This window comes from Epinephelus lanceolatus, chromosome 20 (genome assembly GCF_041903045.1).
Source record: "Epinephelus lanceolatus isolate andai-2023 chromosome 20, ASM4190304v1, whole genome shotgun sequence".
Lineage (NCBI taxonomy): Eukaryota > Metazoa > Chordata > Actinopteri > Perciformes > Serranidae > Epinephelus > Epinephelus lanceolatus.
Window position 1 is genome coordinate 8,509,075 of NC_135753.1, and position 14,077 is coordinate 8,523,151.

General features: G+C 39.9%; 1 long non-coding RNA gene across 1 annotated transcript; it reads right to left on the reverse strand.

Moving 5' to 3' along the window:
• Positions 1-10,079: 10,079 nt before the first annotated feature.
• On the reverse strand, positions 10,080-12,077 carry LOC144458865 (uncharacterized). The gene is made up of 4 exons (XR_013488236.1): positions 11,899-12,077; positions 10,504-10,630; positions 10,371-10,429; positions 10,080-10,286 (listed from the first exon to the last, which is right to left on the reverse strand). It is a non-coding gene; the product is annotated as an uncharacterized LOC144458865 (long non-coding RNA).
• Positions 12,078-14,077: the final 2,000 nt, after the last annotated feature.

Below are 14,077 nucleotides of genomic sequence, written 5' to 3' on the forward strand. Positions count from 1 at the left end.
ATGGTTTTTTAGAATATCCCCCTGTCAGCACCCCAAATTATTAGTTACTGCTGCAGTAATTTATACAGCCCATTGTGTGCAGCCATTCTGATGTGATGTTGCGATAATATGAGCAAAGTTTTTATGTTTTAAACACATAAATGTAGTTGAGATGTGCACCTATTGAGTACTGGTCTTCGCCGTGTTTTGGGGAATGACAGCTGCATGATGTCTGATTGAAGCCAAATGGTAAACTGCCTGCATTTTCATTTGACAAGTTTTCATTTTTGCATGACGCATTTGAAAGAAACTACTGCAGCTGAATAAGCTGGTCTAGTTATTTTGCCATAATAATCACATTGTATAGTTGAACTATAATACTATGATTTTGTGTTCTCCACATTTAACTGTCATACTAAAGGCACAAAAAGGTTAGACAACAGTTGTTAATAGGTATTTGATGTAATAAGAATTCCTTAGGTTATGATTTAAAAAAAAAAAACATCAGCTATGCCTATACTTAGAACATTCATCAACCTGTCAGTTTATTGTATTTTGCTTTTATACTGTTTACTTATTATATTGCTCTGTTTTTTTTACTGATTACTTATTATACTTATCTGTTTTTCACTGTTTACGTATTTTAGTTGCTCTGTATTTTTAATTTCTTACTTGTTTTACTGATTTTTTTTAACCGACACATACCTATTATATTGCTTTGTGTTTTTTTTTTAACTGATGTTTTTTGTTTGCACAATCCACTTTGCTGCTGTAATGATGCAAATTTCTGAGCTGTGGATCTAACAATAGATTATTACCTTACCTTACCTTACCTTACCAAACCGCACCTCACCTCACCTTATGTGACATCTAGTAAACCTAGAGCTTTTAGTATGAGAAGGATGGTAGATAAATACCTCTGAGGCTTTTGCTGTGCAGGTTTTGATAGAAAATAACAGGGACTGTGTTGTGGCAAACCTTGTAGTATTGCAGTCGGGAGGTGTGAGCTCTTGTGACATATTTGGGTCAGTGCTGTACTGATAATTCTCTTTAACACACACTAAAACACACTTGTAACCTCTGACATTGTGCCTCCTTATGTTTGGCAAAGTTGTTCCTTCACACACACACACGTCATTTTGTAGCTTCTGCATTTATGCTGAGGGGAAATGAGCTACACACACATTATTTGTACTCATATACGTGTGAGAACCCTCTCTGATAAAATGAATTCCCGACATATATCCCTGACTTTAACCAACAAAGCAGCCAACCCTAACCTTTACCTATGCCTACCTAAGTCTAACTTTAACCCCAACTCCAAATCTAAATTCACAAATAACCCTTTGGGGGAGTAAGGGCTTGGTGAAACCATTTTTTGATGTCCTATAGCTCTAAAGGATCAAAACTCATTTTAAGATATCAGTACACGAGCACACACTTACACTCTTTTGTCCTCCTCTTTGCCTTCAGCTCCATCTTTTCAGTTAACCTCCTGAGAGCCACCGTCTGCTTTTTCATCCATCACTCCTTCTCCTCCTCCTTCAGTCAATCTGTGCTCTTTCACTTTACCTCCAGCTGCACCTGTTTTCCTCTCTTGATCTTTGTGTCTTTCCACCACTCATCTCACCTCCAGATGGGACACAGTCTGCTTCAGATTCTCAGTTATACTCAGTGTCTGGAAAGCTGAATTTGAATTGAATTTTTTTAGCCAGACATTGTTTTTTTTGTTGTTGGTAAATCTTGTATCCACACAAACAATCTTAGTCACCTTTGCTAGCATTTACCTAGCTTGCAGGTATTGTTTAGTGTTTTTGTAGCATTGACATATGAGGTGATGATTGAATGCACGGATATTGAGTGGAAGCCTCATCGTGATGATGCAGACATGGGAACAGCAGTAGCTTAAGTATGGTTTAATTTATTTTTTTCCCTGATTAGTTGTCTGGCTATGTTAACTAGTCCAGCCCCTGGATAGAGGTCTGTTTATCACTTCAGATCTATTTTTATTTATCATCATAGGAGTTTTTTTCTTATGCTATTTCTTCCTAGACTGAGAATTAATTTTTTTATGCATCTTTACTGGGAATGTTTCTGCCAAATACTTTACCAAACTATTAAACAGAGGTTTAAACTTAGATTAGTCTAAAAATAAGAAAATACCCAGAAATTAATCAGAATTGAGCACAATTTAATCTCTAAGGTTAAACACTGTCTAAAAAAACATTTTTATTATAAGAGCCATTTGAAACTGTTCATTTTTTATCAGATACCAAATTCTAATTTAAACGTTGCTGCTGAAATGTGTGACACTTTGCACATTACCCGACAAAACATGACAACAACTCACTAAATTAAAGTCGGCAATAACATTTATTGACAGCAATATCCTTCGGGAAAATAAATCTTTAGGAAACGTGATTGTGACATTTTTAATTGCATGAACCAGTTGCATCCAAAACAGCCTAAATTCATCAGAATATGTATTAATGTTTCATTTAAATGTCTGAATTAATTAAATCATAATTTTAAAACTAAGTTTAACTGACTAGTATTTCTGGCTCTGACTAGCAAGAGTAGAAATGTTTAATTGACTAGTTGACTAATCGCTTACATCCTTCCATCCAAAAAATATTTACTGGATTTAATGGTTTGACATTATAGTTTATCCACTTTACAAGGCCAAGTACAAATGAAAGATGAAGCTGTGCTTGTCCAAGGTTAGATGTCAAAGAGAGAGAGTTTGTAATTTAGATTCCCTGACATGTCACAGATGACGTGTCAGTATTCTACTTCCATTTTAATTTCTTTTTCTCTGCAGGATTAAATGTTACACACAGCAGGACTCACTGTGTTTGCCTGCTCTGTATATTTTGTATTATTGTGTGCACATGTAGATGTATTTATAGTATAACTGTGGTACCCAGGAGAAATTAAAGATTTTCTTTGTTTCCCTCTCATTGCTCACAGGTTGTGACCCCCAACCAAGTTGCGCAGTTGGTCTCCTGCTCATCATGTCAAAGGTCATGCTGGGCTCCAGCAGATTTTGTAATTCAGAGTTATTCTGTATATGGTTATGTCTCCATTTGCCACTTTTTATGTGCATTGTGAATTTGTTAATGATTTTTATTGGATTTATCAGTTTAATGCAATACAGTTCAACAGTATCACAAACTGCAGCCTCCATAATTAACATAAATTTAAATCGACGCCTCACTAAAACAGTTTCAGTAAAAACTGAACATTAGAACCTTCATGAAGGTAGGATTAATTCATTGTTGTATTACACTGTAGTAGTTCCAGCTAGGTGTACATAATAAGGTGATACCTGTGTGCGTAACATAGGGGACATTCCAGTTTTGTTCACATTTGCTCCTGCCAGTAGATGTCACTAAAGTCCAGTTAAAAAAATCAGGTTTAAGCATATCATTTTGGTCAAGTGCTTCACAATTTCCCATTTACTCTGGCAGCCCAAATTTAAAAGCACAGATATTATTCAAAGTGTATGTACAGGGTTCCCTTAAACTTGATTTATTGTTCTTTTCCCCCCCAAAAAAATGTGTGCATTTTTATTCATGTTTTCGCACAACTGAAACGCAGTAGTGGAGGAACTTTTGCAGAAGCTTTCACAATAAAGACATTTTAAAGGTTGGACACCAACATTTTCAGAACAAAATAGAACAGTCTCTCTCAATAGGATATTTTAAAATAGTGTGTTTGTGCATTTAGTCCTTCTCAAGCAAGCTCAGGGGATTATATTTACCAGAGCCATCAGGAACGACACTCTGCAACGTTTTCTTTTTCTCCAAGTGAGGATTAGAATATATGCAGTTCACATAATGCAGTCAAATTAATATATATTTTTAAAGACTTGAAGATCCACTCATTACTAAGTGTATGTCATCCAAGAGAGACAATAAAAACTAATGGAACGGTCAAAGTTGTCATATTGAAATTTAAGGTGTGTTGATGGATTCACGTTGTCAACCCTGCATTGAGTAACATTACAAGTAAACATTCCACCTTAAAAGTCAGCGGCAGTCAGCCCAGTGAATTAAGTTGTTGTTGTTTTTTGTCAGACTACAGCTGCTGCAAGAGGCAGCAAAACATCATATAATTTTATAGATACATTTTAGTAATATATGTAAGACTTGCCACAGATTGAACAGTGGTTACATAAGCCTCAAAACCAGCCATAACTCAGCCCTGAGCAGAGTGACCGTCCTCTATTGACCATTCTTTGGACTGCAGTGTTTGTAGCTCCATCTTCCAGTGCTGGTTCAGTGTGCACGGTACCCCAACAGAGTGGTGACTTAAAATGGGGATGATACAGAACAGTTCCATTGATACTTTTCACAGCTTTTCACAGTGGAAACAGAAAGAATGCGTACCGAACTGAACTGTACCGGACTGAACTGCTTGGTGGAAGCGAGGCTAAAATGAGTGCATGAGGGCAGTCCAGACAGGCAAATAGAATGAAGACAGCACATAAAAGCAACAATGAAGGAACAGAGAGCAGTCAAGGACAGGCCTGACCCAGAAGCTTAGTTGAGTAACATCAGTTCATATACAGTAGCAGTGGTGTTGACAGACCCCACAGACCCCACAGACTTGAAGGCTCTCTGAGTCTTCCTAAGCTTGAAATGTTTTTGTCACATACAGCAAACCGTGAGGCATGGGCACAGCATTCATGTGTGTGTGCTTGCTTTCACTGGTCTCGCGCTGGCTCGTTGGTGCAGCCTGGACCAAAATGTTTTTGTTGCCATTTGCGGAGCCTGGGCTGCCTACAGAGACTGGACTTTTTCACAGCATATTCAGAGGACATGTAGCTAGCGGATCGAGAGGAGATGTTTGCTGCATGTGACAAAAACTTTTCAAGCTTAGGAAGACTTAGAGAGCCTTTAAGAATATCAGCAAAAATAATGAAACACTAATTCAGAAAACAACAAATGCTGTGGGATAAAAAATATAGTTACTGCTTGGTATAACATTTTCTGCAGATATACATGTTTCAGCTCATATGTTTGCATTCAGAGGGATTATTGCAGTGGGATATATGAGTATATATATAGGGGTTTTCAGACAGCAGCAGGAAAAAGTTTTGCTCAGACAGGCGGAAAGGCTTCACAGCTTTGTCATATTGGCAGTGACTATAGAGAGAAAGAGAGAGAGACAAAAAAGATCAATGTTTCTATGCCTATACTGTAGAGTGTGTGTGTGTGTATGTGTGTGTGTGTAACTGACCGTTGTAACTGCCATCGTTAATGCAGTAGGGATTTAAGAAGAAGATGTGTGCGTGCACGTGTGTGTGCATGTGTGTGTTGAGACAGCTAACGTTTCTTGACCCATTCAGCCTTGGGATCCACACAGGCCAGTCCATCTCGTGTGCTGAAGCTGAAAACAAAAAAGAAAATGATGGAGATTTTATGTGTGTATGTTTGTGTGTTGGACAACGTGTATAGACTTACATTATAGCCTCCACACAGTGGTATCTGGCAGATTGTTCACGATATGTGTCCCCAGTCACATCAATGCTGATATTAGCAGTGGAGACCGTAGTGCAGCATGGAGGAATCTTTTTGGGAATGAAGCACACTAACAAAGACAGAGAATGTAAGAGATTGATAGAGCATGTGTATTTGGGTTACACAAATTACATCAAAACAGAAAGTCCCATTAAAGTCCCACAGTGCACTCTCAGTTCGCTCCAGTCAGTTATCATAGCGGTTAAGATGAATAGGCACATGGCCCAAATGAGCAAGGCCCAGAGGGGAATCGGTAGCAACACCAGGGGAGTCAAGCACCAGCTACTGGTCAATAGAGCAGTCAACCAAGACCGCAAGACCAGGCAGACCAACCTGTGCACCACCTGGACTGGCTACAAGAAAGCCTACTACTCAATGCCACACACACGGATACTGGAATACTTGGAAATGTACAACATCAACAGGACTTTAAGGGCCTTCATTAAGAACTCAATGGGGCCGTGGAAAATGATTCTGGAGGCCAATTCAAAGCCAACTGCACAAGTTACCATCAAGTGCAGCATATACCAAGGTGATGCACTGTCCCCGCTACTGTGGGCCTGAGCCCTCTAAGCCAGTTCACCACAAAGAGTGGCTACGGATACCGGTTCTGAAGCGGAGTAACCATCAGTCACCTCCTCTACATGGATGACATTAAGGCCTCTAGTTTTGCAGACTGGGCGAGGCACATCACACCAATCAAATGAGCCCCTCTCCTCACCCTTAAATGCGCTGCGCGAAGGCGTAATGACAGTTTACTCAATTCGCCATGGCAGAAGAGACCAGCAGCGTCACAGGGCCAAACTTCTCCCAGGAGGAAACTGATGTTTTGGTCCGGGAGGTCCAAGCTCGCAGTGTCCGAATATACGGAACTGTGAGCAGACCTCCACGGGCTGATGATGCAAAGGTAGCCTGGGAGGAGGTCACCACAATTGTAAATCAATGTTGCGTTTTTCTCGTGCGTGCGCGCTCTCTCTTTCTCTCTCGCAGTCTCACTCGGTTTCTTTTCTTTTGACTTTTCTGAGATGACAGATGCTGAATATATACTCCCTATCTGATGCTGTGGCTGTTTGTGGTTGGCTGAGAGGGATGTGAACTCATCAGTTAACAGCTGTGTTAATCAAATCAGGTTGGGTTTCCATTACATGTGCCAAATGGTGCCAGTCCCCTTTGATCTGACATCAGATGTGACGGGACAGTCGATATAGAGATACATCTATGTGCTGATTGCAGATAGTTGCATTGAATAGTGTTTTTTTGTGGGTATTTATTGCATTATTAATGTGCCTGATATTCTGGAAACCTGCCTGTGAGGCTTTGGTGACGGTGACTTACACCGGCTGCGCTCCACCTGCGCTGACAGTAGACGTGGTTTCAGTTGGCGAGCTTTTAGTGCACCTTCGGCGAAGCCTTTTGGCACAAAACTGTCACTGCACCAAGCTGGATCTGTCGACACCTCCCCTTGCTGCGCCGCCACACCCATCTCAGCGCACCTCCGTCTGCCAAACTACCAAACTGAGCGCGTCTCGGGTTGTGCAGCTCGAAACTAGCTCTGCGCGGGGTTCGCCACCGTGCGCCGCGCTGGGAAACTAGAGCCCCAAGTTGTATGCAAGGAGTAAGTGAGACATCGACTCACTGAGCCTCCTCACCAGGATCTCCAGCAATGACAACAGAATGCCACTCAGACTTGATAAGTGTGGTTGGATGGTGTCCAAGAGAGGGAAGACGATCAGAACCGAGGGGGTTGAACTACCAGAGGGCAGCATTGAAGATGATCAGGACAGATGTAAATACCTTGGGATCCCGCAAGGCAATGGGAACCACGAGGAGGCTGCAAGGAGGTCAGCCACAGCCAATTACCTACACAGAGTAAGGCAGGTCCTGAAAATCCAGCTGAATGGAAAGAACAAGGTCTGAGCCATCAACACATCCGCCCTGCCAGTCAGCAGGTACCCTGCTGGCATAATAAGCTGACCAAAGGAGGATATAGAGGCCACTGATATCAAGACAAGGAAGCTTCTCACAATGCATGGAGGGTTTCATCCCAGGTCCAGTACCCTGAGACTGTATATTAGGCAGAACAAGGGAGGCCAAGGACTTGTGAGTGTCAGAGCCACTGTTCAGGACGAAGAAGTGGCCGACATCAAGAAATCCTACCAGTGGCTGGAAAAGGCTGGACTGAATGGCAGCACAGAAGCACTAATCATGGCAGCACAGGAACAGGCACTTAGTACAAGATCAATAGAACCATGGGTCTACCACACCAGACAGGACCACAAGTGCAGGCTGTGCAAAGATGCTACTGAGACAGTTCAGCACATAATAACAGGGTGTAAGACGTAGGCAGGAAGAGTGAACACCTTAACTAAGTGACTGGCATAGTGTACATATGGGAACATCTGCACTGAGTATGGGCTGGAAGTCCCAAGGTCACAATGGAAAATATATATATATATATATATATATATATATATATATATATATGTACAGTCAGGTCCATAATTATTTGGACAATGATACAGTTGTCGTCATTTTGGCTCTGTACACCACCACAATGGGTTTTAAATGAAACAATGAATACCTGCTTAAAGTGCAGACTCTCAGCTTTCATTTAAGGCTTTTTTCAAAAATGTAGTATGAACCGTGTAGGAATGACAACCATTTCTTCACACAGTCCCCCGACTTTAAGGGCTCATAAGTATTTGGACAAACTAACATAATCATCAATTAAACAGTCAGTTTTAATACATGGTTGCAAATCCTTTACAGTCAATGACTGCCTGAAGTGTTGGACACATAGGCATCATCAGATGCTGGGTTTCTTCCCTGGTGATGCTCTGCCAGCCCTTTACTGTAGCCGTCTGCACTTTCTGCTTGTGTTTTGGGTGTTTTGCCCTCAGTTTTGGCTTCAGCAAGAGAAACGCATGCTCAATTGGATTCAGGTCAGATGATATGACTTGGCTATTGCAGAACATTCCACTTCTTTGCCTTAAAAATGTCTTTGGTTGCTTTTGCAGTATGCTTCAGGTCAATGTCAATCTGCACTGTGAAGTATCGTCCAATGAGTTTTGAAGCATTTGGTTGAATCTGAGCAGATAATGGTGCCCCAAACACTTCAGCTTTCATCCTGCTGCTCTTGTAAGCAAGACAAGACTTCACTAGAATAAATACAGAGGGTTTATCACAAGATGCAAACCATTGGTTAGCCTTAAAAATGGAAGGCCAGATTAAAGTTTGTCAAAAACCATCTAAAAAGCCTGTACAGTTGTGGAACAGCATACTATGGACAGATAAAACAAAGATCAACTACCAGAATGATGGGAAGACAAGAGAAGGAAGAAGGGAAGGAACTGCTCATGATCCAACGCACACCACCTCATCAGTGAAGCATGGTGGAGGTACTGTTATGTCATGGCCATGTATGGTTGCCAGTGGAACTGGTTCTCTTGTATTTATTGATGATGTGACTGCTGAGAAGAGCAGCAGGATGAAAGCTGAAGTGTTTGGGGCTACATTATCTGCTCAGATTCAACCAAATGCTTCAAAACTCATTGGACGATGCTTCACAGTACAGTTGGACATTCACCTGAAGCATACTGCAAAAGCAACCAAAGACATTTTTAAGGCAAAGAAGTGGAATGTTCTGCAATGGCCAAGTCATATCATCTGACCTGAATCCAATTGAGCATGCGTTTCTCTTGCTGAAGCCAAAATTGAGGGCAAAACACCCAAAACACAAGCAGGAAGTGCAGACGGCTGCAGTAAAGGGCTGGCAGAGCATCACCAGGGAAGAAACCCAGCATCTGATGATGCCTATGTGTCCAACACTTCAGGCAGTCATTGACTGTAAAGGATTTGCAACCAAGTATTAAAACTGACTGTTTAATTGATGATTATGTTAGTTTGTCCAAATACTTATGAGCCCTTAAAGTTGGGGGACTGAGTGAAGAAATGGTTGTCATTCCTACACGGTTCATACTACATTTTTGAAAAAAGCCTTAAATGAAAGCTGAGAGTCTGCACTTTAAGCAGGTATTCATTGTTTCATTTAAAACCCATTGTGGTGGTGTACAGAGCCAAAATGACGACAACTGTATCATTGTCCAAATAATTATGGACCTGACTGTATATATATGGTCCATTTATTCATACTGAATTGGATAGGATTGGATTGTGAGTGACACTGTAAAATCAGTCAGCTTACCTTTCTCCTCTCTGTTGCTCTGGCAGGTTTTTGAAGTTAGTCTGTTTAATTTGCAGATATCATGGCTCTGTTTTCCCTCTCGAAGGAAGTAATTTACTGAAAACAACAACAACAAAAAACATCCACAGGGCAAGATGAAATTTACCCCAGTAAGCATAAAAATTTAATTTACCCTCAAGTCATTGAGCCTGCATTTGTACTGTAGTTTTCATTTGCTCCACTCCATCAGCTAACACTCACTGAAATAAGTCAAATATCCTTCCTGGCAGTTAAGTTCAAGGTTTTTATACAAGAAATTAATGTGACATGATTTTTAAGAAGAAAATGTCTCATTATGAATTTAACTTTATTTCAGAAAACAAACAGAAATGTTTTGGAATAGAAATGTCTTTATTGCTTCATGTTGCACTTTCTGCAGAGATATATGCATTTGAGCTCATGTTATTGCATTCAAAGGGGTTATTACAGTGGAATATATGAGTGTATATACAGTGTTGGGGGGTAAACATTTGGAAATGTTGTGCTCAGACAGGTGGAGATGCTTCAGATCTTGTCTGTCTTCTTCATTTTGGCAGTTACTAGAGGTAAAAGAGAGACAAAAAAGATCAGCAGTGTTTCTGTGCATATATTGTTGTATGTGTGTTTGTGTTGAGACAACTTACATTCCTGGACCCATTCAGCCTTGGGATCCACACAGGCCAGTCCATCTTGTGTGGTGAAGCTGAAAACAAAAAAGAAAATGATGGAGATTTTATGTGTGTATGTTTGTGTGTTGGACAACATGTATAGACTTACATTATAGCCTCCACACAGTGGTATCTGGCAGATTGTTGACGATACATGTCCCCAGTCACATCAATGCTGATATTAGCAGTGGAGACCTTAGTGCAGCATGGAGGAATGTTTTTGGGAATGAATTGCTCTGACAAGGACAGAGAATGTGAGAGATTGATAGAGCATGTGTATTTGGGTTACACAAATTACATCAAAACAGAAAGTCTCATTAAAAGGAAAAAAAATGAATTACTAGATTTTTGAACTAAAGTTTTGTTTGACTATTTCTAGCCATATATTTTAAGTTCCTTAGATGGTTCACAACTAATTGAACATAAGTCACCTTGAGAACTGTCCTGATCTGGCAAGGGCAGGTTGATGCTTACTCTGTTAACATTTTTCATCATTGACTCTGCCCACTTCACCACTGATTTGGCTGATATCATGACATGAAAAAGTGGTTTCTCTGTTAAATAGCTATTGATCTATGAGCGCTGTGGGGGGACTGATGCCGTTGTCAAGCTGTTTTACATAGACAGCATGTTTGCACAGCATTGCCCAGCACTGTAGTTTTTTTTACTTCACTTCGCTTCACTCTTCAAACCCAGGCAATACCAGTATGTTGGCATGGCTATGCATCAGTGTGGACTTAAAATGGTGGTAGATTCAAATAGATTCAGGTTAGTCTTTAGTGATTGGTTGGGGAAAAAAGAAATCAGTTAGAGTGGAGGCAAAGTGAGATTGAAGATGGAAACGGAGAGTAATGAGTTGGCAAGTCTTTCTGATATCAGGCGAGTGAAAGAGAGTCATTTTAATGGTTTAAGTGCATAGGAATATACTGAGTGTAAATTAAACAAGATGAGATAAGATAAGCCTTTATTGATCCTCAGAGGGGGAGTAGAAGTACAGATTAGTAGAGAAAGTAAAAAATAAAAAGGTGTAAGTGCATTAAATAGAAAATAAGAATAGAAATACAATATAAATTATACAAGAGCAATTAAACTCAAAAATACAAGACAATCAGTGCCCATGGCCAGTGTTGTATTTAAACTGATAGTGAAGTATTGTCTCAAGTTAAGTATCAAGTGCATGCTGTGTCTACACAGCATCAGAGCAGGAAGTAATACAATACAATATATAAAATATCTAAAATCTGCTGGATTACTGTCATCTCTGCCAAAAAAATCAAACAACAAACAAACAAGATATACTTCTTGTCTTTCAAAGATGAAAACATAAAAAAGAATATTTTAAACAGCAAGATCAGAAAATTAAACTGCCATCTTTAGATGTTACTAAACATAACATGATAACAATTACAGTGATTTAAAAAAAGATATATCAGTAAGTGTTTGACTGAAATAAGAAATGAAAACTTTGGCCCAGTATGTGTTGTGGTAATTATTTGGTACTCACTGTTTGCAGACGACTGGGAGAACAGATGCACTAAGAGCAGGAGGAGAGTGATGGACAGGAACCTTAGGGACATTTTGGCTGGCGGACGGGTTGACTGATCAGGCTGCAGCTGCAACACAAGCCGATGAACGTTTGGATAATTATGGGTAAGTTCAGAATGATCATCTTGGGGTGGGTTTGGCCGAGGGCAAAACTGATGACGTGCTTTCATATGTTTTTGTGTATATGGTTGTACTGTTTGTGTGGTTGTGGTACTTTCACACCCCCGCCCCTTGTCAGAGAATCTTTTTAGCCCTCCGTGCAACTTCAAACCATCAACATCTCACATCTCATCTTTCTGAGAAACAACCTGACACATATTCGCACACACACACACTTAAAAATACACTACATAAAGTACACACAGGAAAACATAAAGTGTGAAAAAGATGCAGTGGGGGTTGATGCTACTTTTTTTTTGCACTGTTATGAAAGCAGAACATTTTTGTTTTCCATTTGTTGGATGACTGATTTCCTTTAGGAAAATTAAAAAAACAATTACCCAGAAACTGCACAAAGGCTGAAATGATTCATTACTTCACTAGAAGTAATTATAACAGATACTGTATGAGAAAAAACACATAGTTGCCCACAGTTCCTCTTTAATCGTCTCTCAATTTAGGCTGATGGTGATTTTCTTTCTGCAGCAATGTGATATATTCAGCCTTTGAAGACCTAAAAAACACTTAAAGAGTAAAATGATATGTCCATAGATTAAATACGGTAGCTTTGAAGGACAAAACATCTTCATTGGATCCTAAAGCCTCGTTTTCACCAAGCAGTCCAGTTCAGTTCACTTCATTTTGGCATACATTTTCCATTTCCATTGTGAAAAGTTCTGGATGGTATCAATCTGACTGTTCCTTACTGTTTTTGGTCACCCCTCTGTTGGGGTACCTAGCACAATGATCCAGTACTAAAAGGTAGCACTAGAAACACTGCAGTCTATTGATCAGTCAGTAGAGAATCGTCACTCTCGCTCCAGGAGTTATGGCTGGTTCTGAGGGTTGTGTAACCACTGTTCATACAGTGGTTAGTTTTACATACATTGGTAAACTATAGCTATTAAATGGAAGGATTTTTACTACCTTTAGCAATAGCTGTATAGTGAGAAAAAAATAAGACTCATCTCTTCTTCATCAGACAGGATAGTCTCCTTGGATAACCTTACAAAAACTTACCAATTCAACCTGCAGTGGTTAAAAGACTTTCCTTGGCTTGTGTACGATCAGGCCAAAAAAGCAATGTTTTGTAAATACTGTATGGAGGCAGGCGAAACAATGGCAGGGAAGAAGCCCTACGTTACAGGGAATAAAATATTTAAACAGGATAACGTTTCAAAACATAGCATCACAAAGCAACACATCGCCTGCAGAGATGCACACCTCACCTCAAGTCAGCTGGACCGCATAGGGACAGTCCCCGCTGCTGTCAACAAAGAACTCAGTAAGCTGAACGAGGACGTACTGAGAGAAATTAAAATGAAGATGAACATTGCCTACTGTGTCGCAAAAGAGGAGCTGCCCTTCACCAAATTTGGCCCATTAATAATGCTCCACAAGAACAACGGTATAAATGTCAGTGCAGCATATGACAATCATGTACTCTGTGCTGAAATGATAGGGCAAAATGAAATGTGAACTGGCTACTAAAGTGAAAGACACGTATTATCTGTCCATTATGATTGATGGAGACACAGACATTTCTACAAAAGAGTGCGAGGTAGTGTACGTTCGGCTCATTGAAGACGAGAAACCAGTGAATAAACTTGTTGGACAGCAAGAAGTACAGTACGCTCATGCAAAAGGTTAGTACATGTCAGTATTATATTTATATATTGTTAACATTACCTGACATGCCCCTTGCTGATACTTTTGTCACGTATATTGTTTTTCTGGAGGGTGACACACTAAAGGTGAACAGGGTAAATGGCAGTTTATTTTGTTACTAAAAACAAGGGGCAAATTGATTTTTTTAAATGATTGTTGACAGTATTTTCTGATTTATGGAGTGATAAAAAGAATGTTCAACAATATATAACTGAATAAACGTTAACTAACTGTCCACCTGGGTGTGCTACTAAATTTTCTTTGTGCTACTAACATTTTTAACTTGCTAGCATCAGTGCTACCACCTAAAA